Source organism: Hyla sarda, chromosome 3 (genome assembly GCF_029499605.1).
Source record: "Hyla sarda isolate aHylSar1 chromosome 3, aHylSar1.hap1, whole genome shotgun sequence".
Taxonomy (NCBI): domain Eukaryota; kingdom Metazoa; phylum Chordata; class Amphibia; order Anura; family Hylidae; genus Hyla; species Hyla sarda.
Genome location: NC_079191.1, coordinates 403163588 through 403188694, shown reverse-complemented (window position 1 = coordinate 403188694; position 25107 = coordinate 403163588). Strand labels below are relative to the sequence as shown.

Below are 25107 nucleotides of genomic sequence, written 5' to 3'. Positions count from 1 at the left end.
ACAGGATTCCAGTCTTCAAGGCATAGTGTGTTACCAATTGTTTTCTCTGTGACAATGGCCCCAGCTGCCTTGAGATCAAGATCTTCCTATGTAGTTCTGGGCTGATTACTGAAACTCCAAAAGGTGAGATTTTACATGGAGTCCCCGTCCGAGGGAGATTGACAGGTATTTTGTGTTTCTTCCACTTGTGAATAATCGCACCCACTGTTGTAAACTTCTCACCAAGCTGCTTGGCAATGATCTTGTAGCCCATTCCAGCCTTGTGCAGGTCTACAATCTTCTCCCTGACATCCTTGGACATCTCTTTGGTCTTGGCCATGGTGGAGACTTCTCAGCCTTTTGGCTAAGATCAAGTGTAGTATCTGTTCTTATCACTTTGAGCCGGTGAGCTGATGCACTGGTTTTGGACTGGTGGGGATGGGTGCTGCATGGAGGGGACAGGTGTACCGGGGCTGGTTCTGAGGAATCAGCTCGATGGCTGCTCTGATGTGACTTGTTCCTTCCATGAAGCTGTGAGGGTCTAGAGCCGAGGTACTTTAGTGCCTCGGGGTGTGGTGACCCAGAGGTGCCGAAACTCACTGGGAGTATTGGCTCACTGAGTGGAAGCAGGGGCACCATGATCTCTTCACCTTTTGGCACTCACCTCTTGATTCCCGGCCTTCTGACTAGGATCAGAGACATTTTTATAGATCCCGCCGGATGTCCGGGCAGTATACCTGCGCACATTCACTTATTTCTTTCTTTTTGTCACTGTGTCACTTTTTGCGTGTTGTGTGTTCACAGGATTGTTAGGAGGCGGTAGCCCTTCTGGGTGTCCCTCCTAGCGGTCTAGGGGAGGTGTGTGCGGCAATCAGGTTCCTCCCCTCCCTGCAAAAACCCTGGGTACTCCTGCATGGGCAGGGTACTGACTGTTTACGGCTCTGTAGGCAGATACCTTGGCTAATGCCAAGGGGGAAGCTGGGAGCATTTGTGGTCCCTTAGTAGCGTCGGCGAAAAAGGACATTGGTCCAGAGGCGAAGGGTAAGGTTAGTTGGGGGGGCCTCTCTCCTGTCGGAGAAGGGCTTGCGATAGACCGCATCCTTTGTGCACGTTTTTTTTTTTTTTGTGTAACACGTTTGCACTTTTTCTTGCACTTTGGGTGATTCGAGAGCACATTCCTCGGCTCTTGGCCATGGTGGAGAGTTTGGTATCTGATTGATTCTGTGGACAGGTGTATTTTATAGATAACAAGCTGAGACTAGGAGCACTCCCTTTCAGAGACTATAAAAGACGCCTGGGAGAAGAATCTTGCTGACTGATAGGGGATCAAATAATTGCATTTTAAGTAAAATGCTAATTCATTTAAAAGTTATTTAAAATGCGTTTATCTAGATTTTTTCATTGTTATTCTATCTCTCACTGTTCAATAAACCGATCATTAAAATTATAGACAACTTTTTTTGTCAGGGGGCAAACATACCGATTTAGCAGGAGATCAAATAATTTTTTCCTTTACTGTATACAGCTGCATACATCTTCAGTATACAGAGTAATAATCCTAGTCAGTAAATACAATATGATTGAGCCTTACTTGTAAATTAAACAATTTCTCTAGTAAATAAAGCGATTGGATTGGTTGCTATTGGTAAAGTCTCTCTTTGTATTTTCCATTTAATCACTACCCCTCTATATTTTACAATTTCTAGACAGCATTTATGTCAAAAGTTAAAACAATACGGCATAGACAAAACATTGATGAAAAACTTGTTGACATCTCCCTGCCAGGCACGGGGATGTAAAATAAACGATAAGTATAGAAGGCTACAAGAAGTAATCCCCGTGTAGACTGACCAGAAGCCATATATATAGATGCAAACATCACAAGTGCGGCCGTGACAATTAAAGCAATTATCAGCCAGTAAGCATGTTAGGCTAAAGTTCTGTTAGATCAGGTTCAAAAACGCATCAGAAGTTTAAGTGTAAGAAAAAAAAAGTTTTCTCGGTGGACTTTACAGCATTATTAAATTCAGATGCAAGGTCCTATTTATATTGGACGGCCCCCAACAGTAGAACAAAGTAAGTCTGTCTGAGAGCCATAAGTGAATTCTACAAGTTAACAGCTATTCATGAAAAGCTGCCATTTCAAGATGTCAATCAAAACCGGCCATAAGTGGGAACTCCTGCAGACATAACCAGCTGCAGGTTTGAAAAACAGATCTTTTTTTTTTTTTTACTGAAAGTGGAAACACAAATGATGTTTGATTGGGATCCTTTTCCATTTGTGAAATATTACACGGCCATTTTTTTCCTCCCAACTTCAACGACAACACAAGACGAAATTGCAAATAGGGACTTGAAATAACATTTTGCAAACTGATAACCGATTCAGGCTGGAACAAATTGCAATAAAACCCAAGCCCGATTAAAGTGGGTGACGGACAATATCTTCATATTGGCTTAAAGCGTACCTGTCAGATCACCCAAAAAAAAAAAAAAAATTGTTATATTTTGCACAGTATCTCATCCTGATCGTGTACATATCATTTTTATGTGTCTATGACCAATATTTCTCTCAGAATTAGCTTTATTTCTGAATTACCTTAATGTTATTGACTATAAGCAGGGGGGCGGGTCCCCTTCTTCTCAGGTGATAACCACTCCACCTCCCTCACTCTCCTCAGTCACTGGTCTCGGGAGTGAGCATCTGTAACCCTTTTCTTTCTGGTATTATGCTATACAAACACACACTGTGTGCTTACAGCTTTTGCAAAACTACAGCTCCCAGCATGCCCACACATCCTTTGAGTTGTAGTTTTGCAACAGCTGGAAGCATATGATTGGTAAAACTCAGATTTACAGCAGAGTTGCTGCAGGCTGTGTTCCTGCTACTGTTGCAAAAATACAACTCCCAGTATACCCACACATCATTTGGCTGTGCAGGCATGCTGGGAGTTGTAGCTTTGCAACAGCTGGAGGCATGTGATTGTAGTCCCCCTGTATTAGATACACAAACACACATTGACTTTATTTATTTATGCACATGCACTTTACCTAAACAACACAGATTTACACACATACATACAGTAGGGATCAAAAGTTTGGGCACCCCAGGTAAAAATTTGTATTAATGTGCATAAAGAAGCCAAGGAAAGATGGAAACATACCCAAAAGGCAACAAATTACAGATTAGACATTCTTATAATATGCCAACAAAAGTTAGATTTTATTTCCATCAATTACACTTTCAAAATAACAGAAAACAAAAAATGGCGTCTGCAAAAGTTTGGGCACCCTGCAGAGTTAATATACTGCCCCCTTTGGCAAGTATTACAGCTTGTAAACACTTTTTGTAGCCAGCCAAGAGTCTTTCAGTTCTTCTTTGAGGTATCTTTGCCCATTCTTCCTTATAAAAGTCTTCCAGTTCTTTGAGATTTCTGGGCTATCTGTCACGCACTGCTCTTTTAAGGTCTATCCATAGATTTTCAATTATGTTGAGGTCAGGAGATTGTGAAGGCCATGGCAAAACCTTCAGTTTACACCTCTTGATGTAATCCCCCGGGGATTTCGAGATGTGTTTAGGATTATCCATTTTTAAAAGCCATCCTCTCTTTAACTTCATATTTTTCACAGATGGCATCAAGTTATCATCCAAAATTTGCTGAAATTTTATTGAATCCATTTTTTCTTCTACTTGTGAGATGTACCCTCTGCCACTGGCTGCAATACAACCCCAAAGCATGATTGATCCACCCCCATGCTTAACAGTTGGACAGAAGTTCTTTTCATTAAATTCTGTTCCCCTTCTTCTCCAAACGTACCTTTGCTCATTCTGGACAAAAAGTAAAATTTTAACCTCATCGGTCCACAGAACTTGTTTCCAAAATGCATCAGGCTTGTCTATATGTTCATTTGCAAAGTTAAAACGCTGATTTTTGTGGTGAGGACATAGAAGAGGTTTTCTTCTGATGACTCTTCCATGAAGACCATATTTGTACAAGTATCTCTTTATAGTGGAATAGTGTACCACAACTCCAGTGTCTGCCAGATGTTTATGGAGGGATTGTGCAGTCAAACGTGGGTTTTGAATTGTTTTTCTCACAATCCTGCAAGCTGTTCTGTCTGATATTTTCCTTGGTCTTCCAGATCTTGCTTTAACTTCCACTGTTCCTGATGACTGCCATTTCCTAATTACATTCCGAACAGAGGATATTGACATCTGAAAACGTTTTGCTATCTTCTCATAGCCTTCTCCAGCTTTGTGAGAGTCAACTATTTTCAGTTTCAGATTTCTAGATAACTGCTTAGAAGAACCCATGGTGCTGATTGTTGGGGCAAGGTCAGATGAGTCTGGGCATTTAAAACCTTTGAGATTGACATCACCTGGTCTTCCCAGATAATGAATGAGAACAATCCATGACACTGGCAGGTCTCATCTTTGCAAAGGGGCAGTGCATGCTATAAATTCTGCAGGGTGCATTTTTTTGTTTTCTGTTAATTTGAAAAAGTGTAAATTATGGAAATAAAATCTAACTTTTGTTGACATATTATAAGAATGTCTAATCTGTAATCGATACCTTTTGGAGATTTTTCCATCTTTCCTTGGCTTCTTTATGCACATTAATACACATTTTTACCTGGGGTGCCCAAACTTTTGCTCCCCACTGTATATATCCACACATACATATATACATGCAGGGACACTTACTTTTTAAACAAAAAATCCTCCATTCAGTCCCCATCTTCAGTCCCCAGCTTATTTTATCATCTGCTCACAGGCAGCAGTGTACTCCCGCCCCTTCCCCTTCTCCTCACAGGCAGCAGTGTACTCCCGCCCCTCCCCTCTTCTCCTCACACAGACAGTGAGGGAGCCGATCACAGCAGCTTTAGATCTGCAGACCTGTCAATCATGAAGTGGGTCCATGACGTAGGTGATGACGAGTGGACACAGTCAGGCTGGTATGTATCCCAGTAGGCAAGTGGGCAGGTTTTTGACTTGCTTTTTCAGTATGAAATACTGAATTTTTTTTAATTCAAGCAATTGCAAAACCTATTGGTTTTGCATGCTTTACAACATATCAAAAGTTTTTATATCAGACAGTGCCCATTTAAAGTAGGCAAAGACATTAAAAGGGTTGTCCGATCAGATACTCCGAGGAGTGGAGATCATGCCACTCGGGCACTGTCAGAAAGGGAGCAATAGGAGAATCATTGAGGTGAAAACCCATTTTTTGTACTTGTTCGCAGCCACTGGAGATGGTCTGTTGGCTGTCTTGAACAATTTGCGTAACTCTTATTGTCATTAAAGTGAGTTGTGTAAATGGTGTAGCCCCACCAGTTACACTGTTTTGTTAACAGTATTGTCCCGGTGCTTAGGCATGTAATCTCGTTTTGGGTACCAGCGTAACTTCCAATTGACCCTCAGAATAAAGAACACACGTCATTTTTACCATAAATTGTACGGCGTGAAAACGAAACCTTCCAAAATTAGCAAAATTGCGTTTTTCGTTTTAATTTCCCCACAAAAATAGTGTTTTTTGGTTGCGCCATACATTTTATGATATAATGAGTGATGTCATTACAAAGGACAACTGGTCATGCAAAAAACAAGCCCTCATACTAGTCTGTGGATGAAAATATAAAAGAGTTATGCTTTTTAGAAGGCGAGGAGGAAAAAATGAAAACGTAAAAATTTAATTGTCTGAGTCCTTAAGGCCAAAATGGGCTGAGTCCTTAAGGGGTTAAGTAGACCAGGCAACATCAGGTACTCTGATAGCTGAATGTTGACAAGCCTCCTCCATTTATGCCTATGGCAGGGGGCCTGTCAACTCTCAACTATCAGGGTACCTGGTGTTGCCCGATCTACCTAAATAGCACAATCATGATCAACCAAAGCTGGTGTTCTGTACATAAATGTTCATGATGCCGGCACAATGAATGCAGGGGGTCCTCGCAGTCATACATCTTATCCCCTATCCTTTGGATAGGGGTTAAGATGTCTAGGGGCAAAGTACCCCTTTAATAACTATTATTAGATTGACAGGCAAACTTAGAACATTCCTTCATATATCTCCAATATTAAATAAGTGATACAACTTTATCTTAAAGGGGTATTCCGCCCCTGGCATCTTATCCCCTATCAAAAGGATAGGGGATAAGATGTTAGATCGCCGCGGTCCCACTGCTGGGGACCCCGGGGATCGCCGCTGCGGCACCCCGCCATCATTACTGCACAGAGCGAGTTCGCTCTGTGTGTAATGACGGGCGATACAGGGGCCGGAGCAGCGTGACGTCATGGTTCCGCCCCTCATGACATCACGGCCCGTCCCCTTAATGCAAGTCTATGGCAGGGGGCGTGACAACCGCCACGCCCCCTTCCCATAGACTTGTATTGACGGGGCGGGCCATGACGTCATGAGGGGCGGAGCCTTGACGTAACGATGTTCCGGCCCCTGTATTGCCTGTCATTACGTGCAGAGCGATCTCGCTCTGTGCAGTAATGATAGCGGGGTGCCGCAGCGGCGATCCCCGGGGTCCCCAGCAGCGGGACCCCGGCGATCTGACATCTTATCCCCTATGCTTTGGATAGGGGATTAGATGTCTAGGGGCGGAATACCCCTTTAAAGGGGTACTCCCCTGAAAAAAAAAATTCTAAATCAACTGTTGCCAGAAAGTAAAATTACTTCTATTTAAAAATCTTAATCCTTTCAGTACTCACCAACTGCTGTGTACTCCACAGGAAGTTATTTTTGAATTTCCTTTCTGTCCGAGCATAGTGCACTTTGCTGACAACACTATCCATTTTAGGAACTGTCCGGTGCAAGATAGGTTTGCTACAAGGATTTGTTCCTACTCTGGAGAGCTCCTAAAATGGACAGAGGTGTGAGCAAAGAGCACTGTGGACAGACAGAAAATAAATTCAAAAAGAATAGAACTTCCTCTGGAACATACATCAGCTGATAAGTACTGGAAGGGTTAAGATTTTTAGATAGAAGTAATTTACAAATCTGTTTAACTTTCTGGCACCAGTGGATTTAATAAAAAATGTTTTCTAGTGGAGTATATATATATAAGTATTTTAAGTATATAATTTAGTTTTGGGCACCAGAAAAAAAATATATAAGAGGAGGCTTGGGTAATACCTTTATATAAATATCCCTATAAAAACCAAACCCAGTAAGTCATTCTTTTCATGTACCCTACAGAAAACAACACATAGTAAAAAAAAAAAAGTGCAATATTGTAACAAAGTTCAAAAGGATTACTTTACTGGCCAAACTTGAAAGTGTGGATAGAGTTAATAAAGGGTAAGACATCTTTCTTGAAAATCACAGTATACCTGGTTACTGGTATTAGAGTACAAAGTGCCTGTATGATCAGGAAGGATTTTTGTCCTCTTTATATAGAACTGTGTTTTTTGTTTATAGTGTTAGTCTGATCACGCTCTGGTGGAAGGATAGAGTTAAAGGGGTATCCGGCCTTTATACATCGTATCCCCTATCCAAAGGATAGGGGATAAGGAGTCTGATTGCGCGGGTCCCGCCGATGGGGACCCCCGCAATCTGTCATTCAGCATCCACCTTTGCGAGCTCTCTGCAGCGCCACCACGCCCCCTCCCATAGACTTGCATTGAGGGGGTGGGGCTTAACGTCACACGGAGCCGAGTCGTGATGTCACGATACTCCGGCCCTGTGGTCGACACTCTGCACACTCGGAGACTCCAGTGCTGCAGATCCAAAATTGTGGAAAAATATCAACAATCTCAAGGTTACAAGTCCATCTGCAGAGATCTAGATTTGCCTTTGTCCACAGTGCGCAAAATGATCAAGAAGTTTGCAACCCGACACTGTAGCTAATCTCCCTGGGCGTGGACGGAAGAGTAAAATTGATGAAAGGTGTCAACGCAAGATAGTCCGGATGGTGGATAAGCAGCCCCAAACAAGTTCCAAAGATATTCAAGCTGTCCTGCAGGCTCTGTGAGCATCAATATCAGCGTGAACTTTCTGTCGACATTTAAATGAAATTAAACGCTATGGCAGGAGACCCAGGAAGACCCCACTGCTGACACAGAGACATAAAAAGGCAAGACTACATTTTGTCAAAATGAACTTGAGTAAGCCAAAATTCTTCTGGGAAAAGTCTTTTGGACAGATGAGACCTAGAGAGAACTTTTTGGTAAAGCATATCATTCTACCGTTTACCGAAAACATAATGAGGCCTACAAAGAAAAGAACACAGTACCTACAGTGAAATATGGTGGAAATTCAATGATGTTTTGGGGTTGTTTTGTTGCCTCTGGCACTGGGTGCCTTGAATGTGTGCAAGGCATCATGAAATCTGAGGATTACCAAGAGATTACAGCCCAGTGTCAGAAAGCTGGGTTTGCGTCCGACTACGGATACTGGAAGCCTGTGCTAGCATTTCTACTCCTCTTGTGTTGCTATCAGTGTGTGAAGAGTGGGAGAAGAGGGTTGCATTGACAATCCAACACAATGGGCAGCACATTGAACACATTTTATAAGTGGTCAGAAACTTGTAAATAACTCATGAAAGAATAAAGTGTCGTTAAAACCAAGCACATCATTGTTTTTCTTGTGGAATTCCCAATAAGTTTGATGTGTCACATGACCCTCTTCCTATTGAAAAAACTAAAGTTGGATTAAAAATGGTCGACTTCAAAATGGCCGCCATGGTCACCACCCATCTTGAAAATATTCCCCCCTCACATATACTAATCTGCCACAAACAGGAAGTTAAGATCACCAACCATTCCCATTTTAATAAGGTGTATCCATATAAATGGCCCACCCTGTAGTTACAGCCACATAATTTACAATTCTAACTTCCTTTCCAAAATAGGTTGAGACATGTATCAGGATTATTGTTTTGCTTTTGTATCCCTTATTTATTTAGTGTTATTATTTAATTTCTAATTTTTCCTATTATTGTGCATTTATGTGAAAATGTGATTTTTTTTTTAAATAAACAGTTATATAAAATAAATAAATAAATGAGATTACATGATGAGGGATTTGTTACAGTGCATTACCCAGGTAGTAAAAAGATTACATGAAGAGGAGGTTTGTTACAGTGTGTCACCCCAGTATTAAGGTGATTACATGAAGAGGAGGTTTGTTACAGTGTGTCACCCCAGTATTAAGGTGATTACATGCAGAGGAGGTCTGTTACAGTGTGTCACCCCAGTATTAAGGTGATTACATTTGGGGGAGGTTTGTTACAGTTTGTCACCCCAGTAGTAAGGTGATTACATGAGGACCCAATCACTGAAAAAACCTGGACCCTCACGTCCACAATAGCTAGTTCTCTCATATAAATCCACAAAAAAATAAAAAAATAGCTAAAAGTATCTTCATTAGGTAACAAAATTACAAAAGGTCCAAAAAATATATAAAAACAGTAAACCATTCAGGTTAAGGAGTCTCAAATTCAGAATACTCCAATGGGTCAATGCCCAAGCATTAAAACCTGAATTTGAGACTCCTTAACCTGAATGGTTTACAGTTTTTATATATTTTTTGGACTCAACTTGAGTATCCGGTTAATTTTGCCTTATTTATTATTGGTAGGTTGGAGTTATTATCTGTATACTACCAATTATAGGGGAATCAGTTATTCTCAGTTATCTGGGCTGATCTATTCTGTCAGGCCACATAGTATCTGAAGGGATATTAAAGGGTACCTCTCATCAAAAAAACTTTTGATATATTATAGATTAATGTATACAGAATAACTTTACAATTGCATGTTATTAAAAAATATGTTTCTTTCTATTTAATTTTCCACTTTGAAGAAATGACCACTAGGGGTCTCCCTACCAGTCCTGGCAGCAAGCATTTCAGACTCATGCTGGAGTCCTAAACACTACGAGCTGCCAGTCTGCTTTGTTCACAAAGGAGAACACTCAGAGCTGCCAGCCTGCTTTGTTCACAGCCTGTTTGGCTGTGAACAAAGCAGGCTGGCAGCTCTGAGTGTTTAGGACTCCAGCATGAGTCAGAAATGCTTGCTGACAGGACTGATCGGGAAAAATACAATAGAAAGAAGCATATTTTTCATTAACATGCTATTGGAAAGTTATTCAACATTCATTAATCTAAAATATATCAAAAGTTTATTTGATGAGAGGTACCCTTTAATATTGACAAGGTAATTGTGCATTTTTTATCTATGACTTTCTATAAATATATATATAGGCATTGGCATATAGTCAGGGATTTAGGGATATAATCTTTGTCTCTTTAGCAAATATGATTGTTTCCGGTGGTTACAACAGTGAAGTATTTTAACGTTACATGTTTCACTAAATGAGGATACATCTGGAGGGATATTTAAATTAGTTATTTTTCTGTCGGATTGATTAGCCTATACGCTGATCTGTATTATACATTTTTTTATATATGTAGTTCTACAAAGTAAGCAGTGGGGGCCATTATGAAAGATGGATATGATTATCATTTGCCCTCCTTGTATCTGGTGATATGGATATAATTCTAATTCATCTGGAGGTAATAAGACTATTCCCCTCTACAGTTAACTATATATATATGAGTTTGTGTATTCGGTACCACTATAAATGTATTCTTTCTTGTATTCTCTGCTATTATTTATGTTATATCTTAATTTTACTACTATCCCTATTATGATTTATTGGATCAATAGGGGACATTTCCTAATCTAGTCTATTCTGGGCATGCTTATAGACCAGCGTATGTGGTCGTCTCCTGTCTATTGTGCTCCTAATTTATCAAAGGTCTCACAGCCCTTGATAAATTCTGTGCTCAGACTTCAGGGTCTACAGCTTAAACTGCATTTAGACCTGCTCCAACATGGTCTGACATTTCAGCGTATTTTGGGCAGATGCGACTTGTCGCACAAAAGTCGCACTTGATAAATTCAGCACCAATGCATTTTCCAATGCATTTCTGTCTAAAATAGACTTGCATGCATCATATTCTAAAAATCCTCTACAGCAAAAGTCGCAGAAAAGTGGCACATATTTAGATTACTTTCTGTGCGACAAATTTAGACAGGAAAAACCAGTCTAAATCCTTTGATAAATCTCCCCCATTGTCTTTTTTCTTGTTTATATATGTTGCTTGCGTCTGTGCTATATTTGTCATTTTTTGTCCATCTTGCTGTCTTTGTTTTTTCTGTTTTATAGGAGATTGGACCTCAATGTAAGGATACCCACTGTTTACCAGAATCACTGGAATGGATGTCATCGTGACTTTGTTGCTTAATTAAAGGGGTACTCCGCCCCTAGACATCTTATCCCCTATCCAAAGGATAGGGGATAAGATGTCAGATCACGGGGATCCCGCCGCTGTGAACCCCCCGGGATCTCGGCTGCAGGACCCACCTGTTGCGGCTTCCAAAAATGCTGGAGGCTTCGGCTCTCGATTGTGACGTCACGCCTCGCCCCCGTGACATCACGCCCCGCCCCTCAATGCAAGTCTATGGGAGGGGGCGTGACAGCCGTCACGCCCCCTCCCATAGACTTGCATTGAGGGGATGGGGCGTGACGACACACGGGGCGGAGTCGTGATGTCACGATCTCAGGTCACCGTGGTCATGAGGCGTTAGGATGAGAGCCTCCAGTGCTTCTGGAAGCCGCAACAGGGGGGTCCCCAGTGGCGGGACACCCGCGATCTGACATCTTATCCCCTATCCTTTCGATAGGAGATAAGATGTCTAGGGGCGGAGTACCCCTTTAATGCTTTTGACAGCTATGTACCATCTTCCGTGCTTTTTATGTGCCTTGCATGTGCCATTTATGTGCTTCATGTACTGTTTTTTTTATAAAGAGTGGAATAGTATTTAGTAGTCATATTTTAAAATCTCCATTTCATATATCTTGGCTCATTACCCCTGATGAACCGCATTTTTATCCATATACGGGGAAACGCGTCAAGGGTTTAATGCTTGGGGATTGACCCATTGGAGTACTCTGAATTTGAGACTCCTTAACCGGAATGGTTTACTGTTTTTATATATTATTTGGACTTTTTGTAATTTTGTTACCTAATAAAGATACTTTTAGGTATTTTTTTGTGGATGTATATGATTACATGAGGAGGCGGTTTGTTACAGTGTGTCACCCCAGTAGTAAGGTGGGGCGTCTAAGGGCGGAGCCAATGGAAGGAGTCAAGGGGGGGGGGGGGGCGACAAATTAGCTTTTGCCTAGGGCGGCAAAAATCCTTGCACCAGCCCTGAATTCATTAGTGCAAAAAATAAATAAATAAATAAAAGTGCATATATGATGGATCCTAGAGTCACCCTACCTACTTGGATGGACTTTAGGACATCACTATTTGTACCCCTCAGTTTATGTTGTCCAGTGACATAAAGCTCAGAGTTAAAATACTTTTATTTACTGTTTTCATACACTTTCTGTGCACAATACACCTTTTGCACTCAAGGCACTGAATAGGGAGAGCTAATTACCTTTGTTGGATTATCTCCCAGACTATCTGTCACCTGTATTGCCTTTATTGGATTATCTCACAGACTACCTGTCACCTGTATTACCTTTGTTGGATTATCTCCCAGACTACCTGTCACCTGTATTGTCTTTACTGACCCTTCCCCTGTGATGTCCTTCCTATAAAAGAAGACACTTGTTCCACAATAAACAGTTCTGATTTTATACCTGAAGACAGGTGTTGCCTGGTTCTTTGGGTACAAGGATGCAATAATCTCTAGTTCTGCCTTGGGATATTGCCTGTGATATGCTGTGGCTTGTCATCCGGAAGGAGAAGTCACTTTTGGCGGAGTCAGTCCATCACAGCATATATGTGTCTCTTGGCACAATTCAATAGTTTTAATTTCACGTAATTGCACAACAATCCACAGACAAACAGCCACCCATCTATAGTAACAAACAGATCAGTGCAAACAAACAAGTAGATTTATTATCAATTCCATTATCTAAGCATTTGGGGCCCCATTCCTTAGTCATTAGAAAAATAATGCTTATATATGCTACTCACTAGGTCATGCAGATGCTTTACATTTCCTTTTTATGTATCTAGCTTCTGTATTTGACTCAAAATCCCTCTGTTCTACTGCTTACTCATTCTGAAATCCACCGCTTAGGAAGAGGCATGTCTGAAGCAAACACTGAGCCCGCCCTCACCATGCATTCACTTCCTCCCTGAATCAGCTGTGCTTTGTCTCTTCGTCCAATCACTGCAGGCAGGAGTCTCTGTAACCCCTCCTCTCTGTTTTCATGCTGCAGTCTGATAGGACAGGAGTGAGCACAGAGGAGTGCTAGTCCCACCCTCACTTCCTGAACTTTGTCCCAGCCTGTGCTTCAGATGGTACAAAGATGATGCTGCAGCCGGACAGGATTATGTTCTGGATGGTATGGGGCCCCCTAGTGGTCTTTTTTTTTTTTTTTTTTTTAATAAGCTATGATTTCTATATAACATTTTCTATAAATTATATTAAAAAGGTTAATGTTTTACCAAGATGTACAACATATAAAAAGTTTTAGAATTTGACAGTGCCCATTAAAGCCCTTTCCAAATTACGTACGGGGATGTCACATGAAGGTTCCCCTTTCCCTTCTTGAGATACTGTGATGGATATAATCATCAGCTAGAGAGTATAGTACAGAGAACAGCTAAGAAAGAACAAACAGTTAAATCTAATGGAATGACTGAAAAATTCTGAAATCCATGTACTACAATTTCTCAGCCTTGTAATATAAATGCTCAATAGTTTGGCTGATCTCGGTGAATACGTTCATGGGTAAATCTGGCCTTCACTTGTGACAAATGTGTGCGCAACGTATCAGCGCCTCATGGTTACTCTAAAATGGCAGGAACATTTTTTTTATTTTTTAAATTGAAGAGTGTCATTTCCTGTTTTTACTTTCTGTACCAGAATAAAACAGAAAAATGCTATTTTATATATATATATATATATATATATATATATATATATATATATATACATACACTCTCTTATGATTTATCAGCATATAGCCAATTGTAAATGTTTGGCAGAAATCCACCTTTTGCACCCCCATATTTCAACAAATTAACCCCGTCCAACCTCAGCAAAAGTATTATGACTGTAACATATACCACAAATCAGGTAGCCCAATATAATCAGCGTCAGGTTTTGTTCAGTTCCCATTAAGAATGAACAAAATATGTGAGATTTCAATGGCTTTAAATGTAGAATAATCAGGATTGTTTGGCATACAGGTTCTACATTCTACAAAAAAAAAAAACTGCAAACCTTCTGGCTTAATCAATTGGGAGCGTAGTGTATATAAAACATAGAGACAGATGAAATCATTAAAAATTAGGCAAAAGTAAGCGAGCACTCGAGGGATCCCCAGATCAAATGTGTAAAATGTTAACGTCAATTTCAGAACTTTTAAGCCAAAGAACAAGAAATCCTTTCTTAAAGTCATGCAATTTTGGCAGGCGCCTTACAAGAAGCCTCACATAAATCGGCAGCTACAAAATACAGACAAATAAAATGCCTGATTTATTCCTACATTTTACAAGTCGGCCACAATTAGGGTCCTTATTAACAAACTCATAAAAGAGCAATGGGTTACATAAGTGTAGTATAGAAAAAAATATGTCACGCCGCATAAAAAATAACAGTTAATACAACTAAAGTAAAAAGGGGAAAAGGCAGCATTTTAAAAAGCAAGATTACCCATTATAACTCTCCATTAAAGTCTGTGGGAGTTAAAGAAACAGGCAAAAAAAAGCGCACAGACCTCAATGAAGAGGGACGCGTTTTGTTCCCTTCTTTATATCTTAAAGAACTGAAGTCAGAAACACAGTGGTGTCCCCAGCTTATCAAACATTTATGACATAATGTGAGGATATACAGTCAGTGTTTAAGGTGGGAAAACCATTTTAAGTGTACCTTCAATTATAACCCTTAGGCAAAACATGGTTTTCCTGTACGCCCTTGCCGTATGGGACCTAATTCGCCATAAGTGTCTATATAGGCATTAAGTGTCTATAAAGCTAGCTGTGCTTGCTTCATTGTCAGTGAGTGACCAATGACGTAAGCAGCTATCCCCCAGCTACCCATCATTAACCCTTAAGATGTCAATCATGGCATCTAGAGAAATAAATAACAGGTGCAGGTTGTCTTGTGCTGCTCATCGGACCCCCTCAGTGCGATCAAGGGGGTCCAATGAGTTACAATGTTCTCCTTACCCTTCTTTTGTGCTCCTTACCCTCCTCCTGACTGGCGGATCCTAGCACTGTACATCGCAATAGCATAGCATTGTACAGTGAGTGCAAAATAACGATTAAAGGGGTTATTAGGAATAGAAAAAAGAGCTACTTTCTATCAAAAACCGCTCCCCGTTTGTCTCCAGGTTGGATTTGGTCCTACAGCTCAGTTCCATTGAAGTAAATGGAGCCAAGTCGTAAAACCACACCCAACCTATAGACAGACATGGAGCTGTTTTTGAAAGAAATTAGCTGTGTTTTTCTATTCCTGGATAACCCCTATAATTCCATGTTGTAGTCCTCTTCAGGGATTTAAAAAATGCTAAATATTTTTTTTAAATTATATAAAAGGCACTCCCATAATCAAAATTAAAACACCACCATTTTTCTTTTTTTTTTTCCAACTGTTTGCTTAATAAAGAATTTTTCATTAAAACAGATATTTTCGACAGTAAAGAAAAAATAAGTTCATAGAATAATAATCAAAGGTCACTACTAGGGATCGACCGATTATCGGTTTGGCCGATATTATCAGCAGATATTCACGATTTTTTACAATATCGGTATCGGAAATTACCTACGTTGCTGCCCCATTACCTGTTCCCGGGGCCCGCGCTACTTCTGGTTCCTGCGACGTCCTGCGCTATTGCTGTGTGCTGAGCAATGACGAGTGACGTCCTCAACGCGACGTCACCGTCAGTGCGCACAGTGACAGCTCAGGAGCCAGAAGTAGCGCGGACTCCTGGCCTGGAAACAGGTAATTATAAAACCGGGGATGGGGGAGGCAATGGGGCAGCGGCGGTGGTTGGACTAGGGAGGACCCCAGGACAGGCAGGGGGAGAGTAGCGGGTGTGGCAGGGGCGGTCTCTGACCCTCAAAAGCAGCTGCAGTTCATTGATTTAAAGCACCTGCTTTGAATCATTGATCTGCAGCGGCCTCTGCGGGGGAGGGGGGGGGGGTTTGGGGAGGGGGAAATAGCTGATAATTTATACCAGAATATAGTGCTGGGCGGTATACCAGTATGAACCGGATACCGTTTTTTTTTTTCTCCCACGGTATGGATTTTTGCCCATATCGCTATACTGGTCGGGCACCTCCCCCACCCTCCGAGCCAATAAAAAAAATTACAAAAGATGAGGTCCGGCACAATAGTAGCAGGTAAAATCCAGTGCTTTATTCAACATGCAGAATAGCAAATAGTACAGGAGACAGTTGCCTATGCGTTTCGGGCTGTTGAGCCCTTAGTCATGGCATAAAAACATAGTGTGATAATGGACTTATATACACAGATATCTAGTCACATGATCATTAACACAAACAAAGAATCAGGATAGATATAAAAAGCGGCATGGATCCAGACATATAATCCACCTATTACATATAAATACTTGGTTACAAAAAAGATATGAAGAATATATACATATATAAACACACAGGGTTATGTATAAGGAAAATCTCCAGCCCTTTATCAACGGTTTAAGTTCAATTATCCATACATATTAATAGCACAATACCGTGTTATATATTTTATATAGAAATATATATATATATATATATATATATATATATAGAGGTATAGGAAAAAATAGGGAAATCGGAGAAAGAGCCATGGGAATAATATGTCAGTGGTAAACATTAATAAGTAAGTATGAGATCCTGACGTAAATTGAGTCCGTTGGGCTCCCTAGTCCCCAACATGAACATCAAATAGGACTCACGATTTAATAATAATCTTCTCATGTTTCCTCCTCTAACAGGTCTTTTAACTCTTTCAATTCCCATAACCCGCAGGGAATCCACATTCCCATTATGGGTATTTTTAAAGTGCCTGGACAAAGCTGAGATATTAAATGAAAGTGCATTTCTAGCATCAGACATGTGCCTATGTATCCTAGTTTTCAATGTATTGCTGGACCAGGAACAACAACATTGTGGTGGCTCCATACAGAAAGGAGAATGCGGAAAATTCTATATTACAAGCTAGTTCGTGCCATCCATCACATGTTGTGAATAATATCCCCTTCGGGGAATGGTGTAGACTTGAACGTAATTGTTCCGAAGAAGGTACTTTTTTGAAAGAATCGGATTCACTTTTTGAAAGGCTACAAGAGAGGGGATATAGTGCCTCTGTTCTGAGTAAAGCTAGAGACAAGGTGGTTGCTCTGGACAGATGTACACTTATATCACAAAAGCCATATAGAAACAGTAAAGAAAAGAATAATGATTTGGCTCCATATTTTATTACACAATACAGTAAACAGTATCACAAGATAGGACAGATTATCAGGAGGTATCTGCCTATATTGGAACAGGACCATATGTTCTGTGACAATGTCAGAATGGTATCCAGAAGGGAACCTTCTTTGGGGACTATCCTTTCTCCAAGCATGTACAACAGTTCCATCCGAAATAAGGGAAATGGGGAAGGTAGATGGCTACGACATATTGGCAATTGGAAATGTGGCCACAATATTTGTGTCACGTGCAAATATATGCATGTGGACAAACATTTCCAATCTTACTATAATAATAAAATCTATCAAATGAAGGATTATATTAATTGTAATTCTAAACATATTATTTATTTAGCCTCTTGTGAATCATGCCATTGCCAATATGTTGGGTGCACCAGCAATACATTGAAAACTAGGATACGTAGGCACATGTCTGATGCTAGAAATGCACTTTCATTTAATATCTCAGCTTTGTCCAGGCACTTTAAAAATACCCATAATGGGAATGTGGATTCCCTGCGGGTTATGGGAATTGAAAGAGTTAAAAGACCTGTTAGAGGAGGAAACATGAGAAGATTATTATTAAATCGTGAGTCCTATTGGATGTTCATGTTGGGGACTAGGGAGCCCAGCGGATTCAATTTACGTCAGGATCTCATACTTACTTATTAATGTTTACCACTGACATATTATTCCCATGGCTCTTTCTCTGATTTCCCTATTTTTTCCTATACCTCTATATATATATATATATATATATATATAAATATATATATATATTTATATTTCTATATAAAATATATAACATGGTATTATGCTATTAATATGTATGGATAATTGAACTTAAACCGTTGAGAAAGGGCTGGAGATTTTCCTTATACATAACCCTGTGTGTTTATATATGTATATATTCTTCATATCTTTTTTGTAACCAGGTATTTATATGCAATAGCTGGATTATATGTCTGGATCCATGCCGCTTTTTATATCTATCCTGATTCTTTGTTTGTGTTAATGATCATGTGACTAGATATCTGTGTATATAAGTACATTATCACACTATGTTTTAATGCCATGACTAAGGGCTCAAAAGCCCGAAACGCGTAGGCGACTGTCTCCTGTACTATTTGCTATTCTGCATGTTGAATAAAGCACTGGATTTTACCTGCTACTATTGTGCCGGACCTCATCTATTGTTTGTCTGCTGCACGTGGAGAGGAACGCCACCTCCCTGGTCGGAGCACTAGAGCAGTGGTAAGAGGGAATCGAGCGGAGGACTTGATATAATAAAAAAAATTAAACTTACCCGTAATGGGGGTGGTCCGGGCCATCCATCCTTCCTCTAGTGTCCGGCGGCATTCCGGGTGGAGGGTGAACCGGTCCGGGCTGTCCTTCTTCTCCTGGGGTCCTCTACTCCACTCCGGGCAGGCTCCGGCCTAGTACGCTGCATAGACGCCGCTACGTCTGTGACGTCAGGTGCGCCGATGCGCAGCGGCGTCTATGCAGCTTTACTAGGCCGGAGCCTTCCCGGAGTGGAGAAGAGGACCCCCGGAGAAGGACAGCCCGGACCGGTTCACCCTCCACCTGGAATGCCGCCGGACACTACAGGAAGGATGGATGGCCCGGCTCACCCTCACCGGACGGTCCCTGCAGCAACTGGGAAGGTGAGTCAGAGTTCTGGGATGGATAGGGGTCTGGGATGGATAGGGGTCTGTATAATATACTATACCTACAGTAGGCCCTCCAGCTGTTGAGGCCCTCCAGCTGTTGCAAAACTACAACTCCCAGCATGCCCGGACAGCCTACGGCTGTTCTCTGGGCATGCTGGGAGTAGTAATTTTGCAACAGCTGGAAGCACCCCTAGTTGGGAAACACTGACCTATACTATACACTACTATATAGTCCAACATGCTGGGAGTTGTAGTTTTGCAACAGCTGAAGGTTGTAGGGTTGTTTGTTACATCTATTTAAAAGGGTACTCCACTGCCCCAGTGTTCAGATCATTTAGTTCCAAAAGCCCATTTAGTTCCGCTACGCCACCTCAATGCAAGTCTCAATGTAAAATAAATAAATAAATACCATGATACTTTAGAAAAATACCGTGATACTCATTTTTGGTCATATAGCCCAGCACTACCAGAATATCGGCATAAGTTATCGGCTATCGGCCTCAAAGTTAACATATTATTGGTATCGGCCCTGAAAAATCAATATCGGTCGATCCCTAGTCACTACATATTAAGAAGACCAGGTTACAATATGGTAATCTGCATAGATCTGGCTGTCAACATGTTGGAAAATCCATATTTTTTCCAGGTTGGCTCCGTGAGTATCCGGGAAAGACCCCAAATCAAGGACATTAAGCCTAAATAAAAGCAGTTATCTTATAAATAATGAAGCAAGGATTTTATGACAGGAGAAGTGGTATTAGTGGGTACTAGTAATATCTCTAGAGTTCTTCAGAATCCCGATCTACTAAACCTCAGCTTATGGTCAGTAATCCAGGTAACATGCAATGAAGAAGATATGAAATAATGTACATACTGTAAAAAAGTAGGAGATAGAAAGGGGGAGAGGTTATACAAAGAAAAGGACAGGTAAGTAGGGAAGATAAAGAGAGTATCTGCTCCGCTCCAGCTCCTCGTGGTCCATCCACCGCCTCAAACCACCCTCAGGGATTGTACATATTCATCCCACTGGTGCCACAATGTCTGGAAAGCATCTAGTCTATTTTCCACCATAGTGGACAGATTTTCCAGTATACGTCTGTGATTTTATCTAGTAGCATCTGGAATGGGGGCTCTCAGTTTTCCTCTACCATTGAGCCACAAGACACTTAGCCACAGTGAATATATGTAAAAAGAGCTTAGATTGAATGTTACTAATTCCACCAGGTGGAATGTTCAAAAGATATGTTTCCGCTGACAGTGGAATGTGGGACCCTATAACCCTCCTAACTAGTGAGGACTTAGCTGCCCGTGACCAAATGACCTGCCATTGTGCGTAGTTGAGGGATTTCCCTAAATAAGAATATCACTTCGTCATATATGGGTGTCGTAGTTGGGACGTGTCCTCTGGAGATATTAGAATATCGTAGATTCTTGAGATCAGACCTCTAGTGGTGGTGTCTTGTTTACAAATAAATTCAAAGGGAGTTGGAGGTGGGAAAGGAGGATCAGATGGGTGAACCCCTAAATGTTCCTGAATGGTGTGGTAGTGATATAGAGACTCTCTTGTCATGTGAAATTTGTCACCAAGAGATTGCGAGGTTAGAAGCTTTTGAGTGATGGGATCAACCAAGTCGCTAGATAAAAGTTCGTGGCCGTGATCCAGGGGGAGATTGTCCTGATGTCATCACTATCTGAGATACTAGGGTTAAATAACATTGGTGTGAGTAGAGAGGTTGGTGATTTAAGGGGATACGTGGAGGATGCCTCATTCCAGATTTTAATAGTTAGTCTCATTGGCCCTAAAAGGTTCCTTGTGATCGTGCAGGAGGTAGATGACCATATCATAGAGGATGGATGTATAGGTGCAATCCATAACTTCTCGACTTCAGTCCACCTGTTATACGCCAAAAATCTGGTCCATGAGGGGATTCTCCGGAGGTGCACTGCCAGATAATATAATATCAGGCACGGCCAGGCCTCCGAATTGTTTTTTTTAGCAGATAGGACCGCTGCTGAGAACCTGTCTCCCACCCCTCCATATGAATTTAGGCAACATAGCTTAAAACTTTCTAATGGCATTTTTGGGAATGGGGACGGGTACCGTTTCTACAGGATACAGGAATTTTGGTAGAATAGACATTTTAACAGCGGCTATTCTCCCTAACAGAAAGTGATATAGGGGCCCATTTTTCTAATAGTGTTTGTATATTTTGAAAGAGACGTGGGAAGTTCTGCTTATACAGGGAAGAGTATGCGGGGTAAGACATACTCCTAGGTAACGTAAGGACACAAATACCAAAACAAAAATATCATAGAACAGAAATGCTGAACTTTGGTCACACCATAAATCAGTAAGAAAGAAATTAATAAAAAGTGATGAGAAAGTAAATATAAAACCAATAAAATTAACCGATCAAATAAAAAAAAAAACAATAAAAATAACCGATCAATGTGCAAAATCAATTTTATTTCTTTTTAAAGTAGTACAATAGAAAAATTAAAGTTGTGTATCGTTGTATTGTATTGACCCACAGAAACAATGCCCTGCGTAAAAACACCCCATGATCCCCGCCCCCCCAAGAAAATTTTTACCTTAAAAAAAACATTGTTTTCACTTGAAAACTACCTCCTGTTGGTTTAAATGGGATACAAGTGAAAAATGTGCATTTTTAGTGTTTTTTTCCCCCTCATTTTAAAAGATGGCACGCCACTTCTTTAAGGAGGTTGTGCTTGTAAGAAATGCTGTTTTCTCCTTCATAACAAAATATATATATATTTGTGGGTGCTGTAGCAGAACTGTACGACTAGTGCTAACCGATTGACAGCCCATTTTCAATTGGAAATGGGATATTCAAGATGAACCATTTAACAGTATTCTAACAACTTGATAAAACTAATATTTAGGCAATCTAATGTTTTTAAAGTTACATTTTTTATATTTAAAGAAAAATGCGGATTGGTAACTCACTAGTGTATACAAGGTGTGTTAGGACGCATTCATTACCATTGTGGCATTAACATTTTCCTTCAAATATCATTGGTCGTCATAAATCCCCCAACAGTTTCACAAATTGTGGTTGGAGATTTGCAGTGTTTGACATGGGTAAAAGCTACAGAACAATAAACCTGCTTCCTTCTAACTATTGAAATTGTAAGATCTGTTTCAGCAAACTCATGACCCAGAATCCCTCCCTTTAAATTTCCTGTGCCCCCAAATACACACATAGTATTAGCGCATTACATTAAAAAAAAGTAGCGGACTTGTGGTAAGGAAATGGCTTTTAAGAATTTCATATGAAATATAAAATTAGATTTGCAAAGCTAAAAAACTCTCTCTCTCTCTATATATAAAACTCAATATGTGTGTTTATGTATGTATGTGTATATGTGTGTATGTTCCAGCATCACGTCCAAACGGCTGAAGATATTAACATGAAACTTGGCAGACATGTTAGGATAGGTCATTTAACCCTTACTCACCCCCATTTGCCAGGGGCGGGGTTTATGTTTAAAGTCCTATACAAGTCTATGGGAATATATGTTACTGCATAACTTCCAAAATGGCTGGAGATATTTCAATAATACTTGGTCACATGTTACTTATATGTCCACTTAAAATATATAGGATAGTCAAATTAACCCTTAACTACCCCCATTTGTGAGGGCCAGGGTTTTTGTTTAAAGTCCCATGCAAATCAATGGGAAATGTATGTTCCCACATAACTTCCGTATGGCTGGAGATATTTCAATACCTGGTACACATATTACGAGTCAGGATAGGAGGTCGAGATAGGAGGACGGGATAGGAGGACGGGATAGGAGGTCGGGATAGGAGGTCGGGATAGGAGGTCGGGATAGTAGGTCGGGATAGGAGGTCGGGATAGGAGGTCGAGATAGGAGGTCGGGATAGGAGGTCGGGATAGGAGGTCGGGATAGGAGGTCGGGATAGGAGGTCGGGATAGGAGGTCGGGATAGGAAATGGGGATAGGAGGTCGAGATAGGAGGTCAGGATAGGACGGGATAGGAGGTCGAGATAGGACGGGATAGGAGGTCGGGATAGGAGGTCGAGATAGGAGGTCGGAATCGGAGGTCGGGATAGGAAATGGGGATAGGAGGTCGAGATAGGAGGTCAGGATAGGACGGGATAGGAGGTCGAGATAGGACGGGATAAGAGGTTGAGATAGGTCGGTATAGGAGGTCGGGATAGGAGGTCGGGATAGGAGGTCTGGATAGGAGGACGGGATAGGAGGTCGGGATAGGAGGTCGGGATAGGAGGTCGAGATAGGAGGTCGAGATAGGAGGTCGGGATAGGAGGTCGGGATAGGAGGTCAGGATAGGAGGTCGATATAGGAGGTCGGGATAGGAGGTCGGGATAGGAGGTCGAGATAAGAGGTCGGGATAAGAGGTCGGGATAAGAGGTCGGGATAAGAGGTCGGGATAGGAGGACAGGATAGGTCGGGATAGGAGGTCGGGATATGGGGTTGGGCTATGACAACAATATATGAGGACGGGATATGAAGTCAAAAGCTTCCTCCTTTGTTTATTTTTCTCCCCAACAAGGATTAGGAAGGAAAAACCGGGCAACACCGGGTACTCAGCTAGTGTGTATGTATATATATATATATATATATATATATATATATATATATATATTCATGCTTTATGGTGTTTAGAAATTTTTTTTAAGGGGAAATTAATCTTAAATAGGCACTGTGTCATTTGGACAAACTTTGCATAGATCAATAGCACAAGCTGATATAAGAAACTTTGCAATATATCTTATTAGACAAAAATGCTTCTTTCCTCTGTTATCAAACTTTTTCCCTCTCTCCCCTTCTGCACTTCAAATCTTCTCTGAGCTTTCTCTCTCCGTTCAGCTTTGTGCTGTTTCTGCAAGACAAGCAATACAAGTCTATGGAGGCGGAGGAGGGAGTTCCGCCTACCAGCTATGGGAGAACTGCAAATAAGAGATGAAGCCTGTAGAGTAGAAATCTGCTTAAAAATTCCAAATATAAGTTAATGGTCAGAAATTTTCCTGCTTCTCATGTACACACAAGCAAGTTTATCCTAAAAGTCAAAAGAAATGACCCCAGCTGTTGCAAAACTACAACTCCCTGTATGCCCAGACAGCCAAAGGCTGTCTGGGCATGCAGGGGACTTGTAGTTTTGCAACAGCTAAAGTCGCATTGGTTGGAAAACACTACTTTAAAGCCTACTCCTCTAGCAATGCCACTTTTCTGTACATGCTTTAAGGCAGTTCTTATATTGAATTATGTTGAATTCTTGAGGGTAGCAATACACTTTACAGATATGCTTCAGCTTTTCTGCAGCAGAAAATGTGCCAAAGGTAGAAGTGGATTGAACTGGAAGGGAAAGTCCTTACTTTACATTCCCCCTTCCAGTGGGATCTACTTCTGCCTTTGGCATATTTTCTGTTGCAGAGAATCTGCAGCGTATATCTGCCACTTAAATCCCTAGCCTTAAAGGGGCAATTAACCTTAAAGCCTACTTTTCTAACATGGCTACTTTTCTGTAAACTATTGACTCACCACTATAAGGTGCTTTCAGACTTGTATTTCTGATGCAGTTTTTTAAGCCAATGCAAGGTATCGACTGTTACTGAAGGTAAAGTATATAGGAAAGACTCTACTTATTTTTCTATTAAATTTTCTTTTATCACTAGTATCGGCTTCTAAGATTATATAAGAAATACTGCATGAAATGTGGGCTGTGCACATTGAAACCTAGAAAATAGCAGGTTGGAGCAGATAAGTCTCAAAGAAAATCTGTTATAAGCTTCACCTGTACTAACCTGTCGGTACAGACAGGTAGTGGAGGTGACACTGATGACAATAATAGTTACCTTGTCCAGTTCCGTGCTCTGGTTCTCCCGCAATCTTCCACGGTGTCTTCTGTTGCTACTTGGACCATGGGCGGAGCTTAGTGATTTCACCGCTGCTGTTTGCTAGCAGCAGGACCCAGCAGAGAAGCAGGAGC

At 40.9% G+C, this 25107-nt stretch overlaps 1 protein-coding gene and 1 pseudogene across 5 annotated transcripts in view; one reads left to right on the top strand and one right to left on the bottom strand.

Annotated features, from left to right (window-relative positions):
- The window catches only part of SRBD1 (S1 RNA binding domain 1), a 264119-nt gene that overhangs the window by 52119 nt on the left and 186893 nt on the right, over window positions 1-25107 (bottom strand). The gene's annotated exons all lie outside the window — the stretch shown is intronic.
- On the top strand, window positions 330-413 carry LOC130363257 (U2 spliceosomal RNA; annotated as a pseudogene).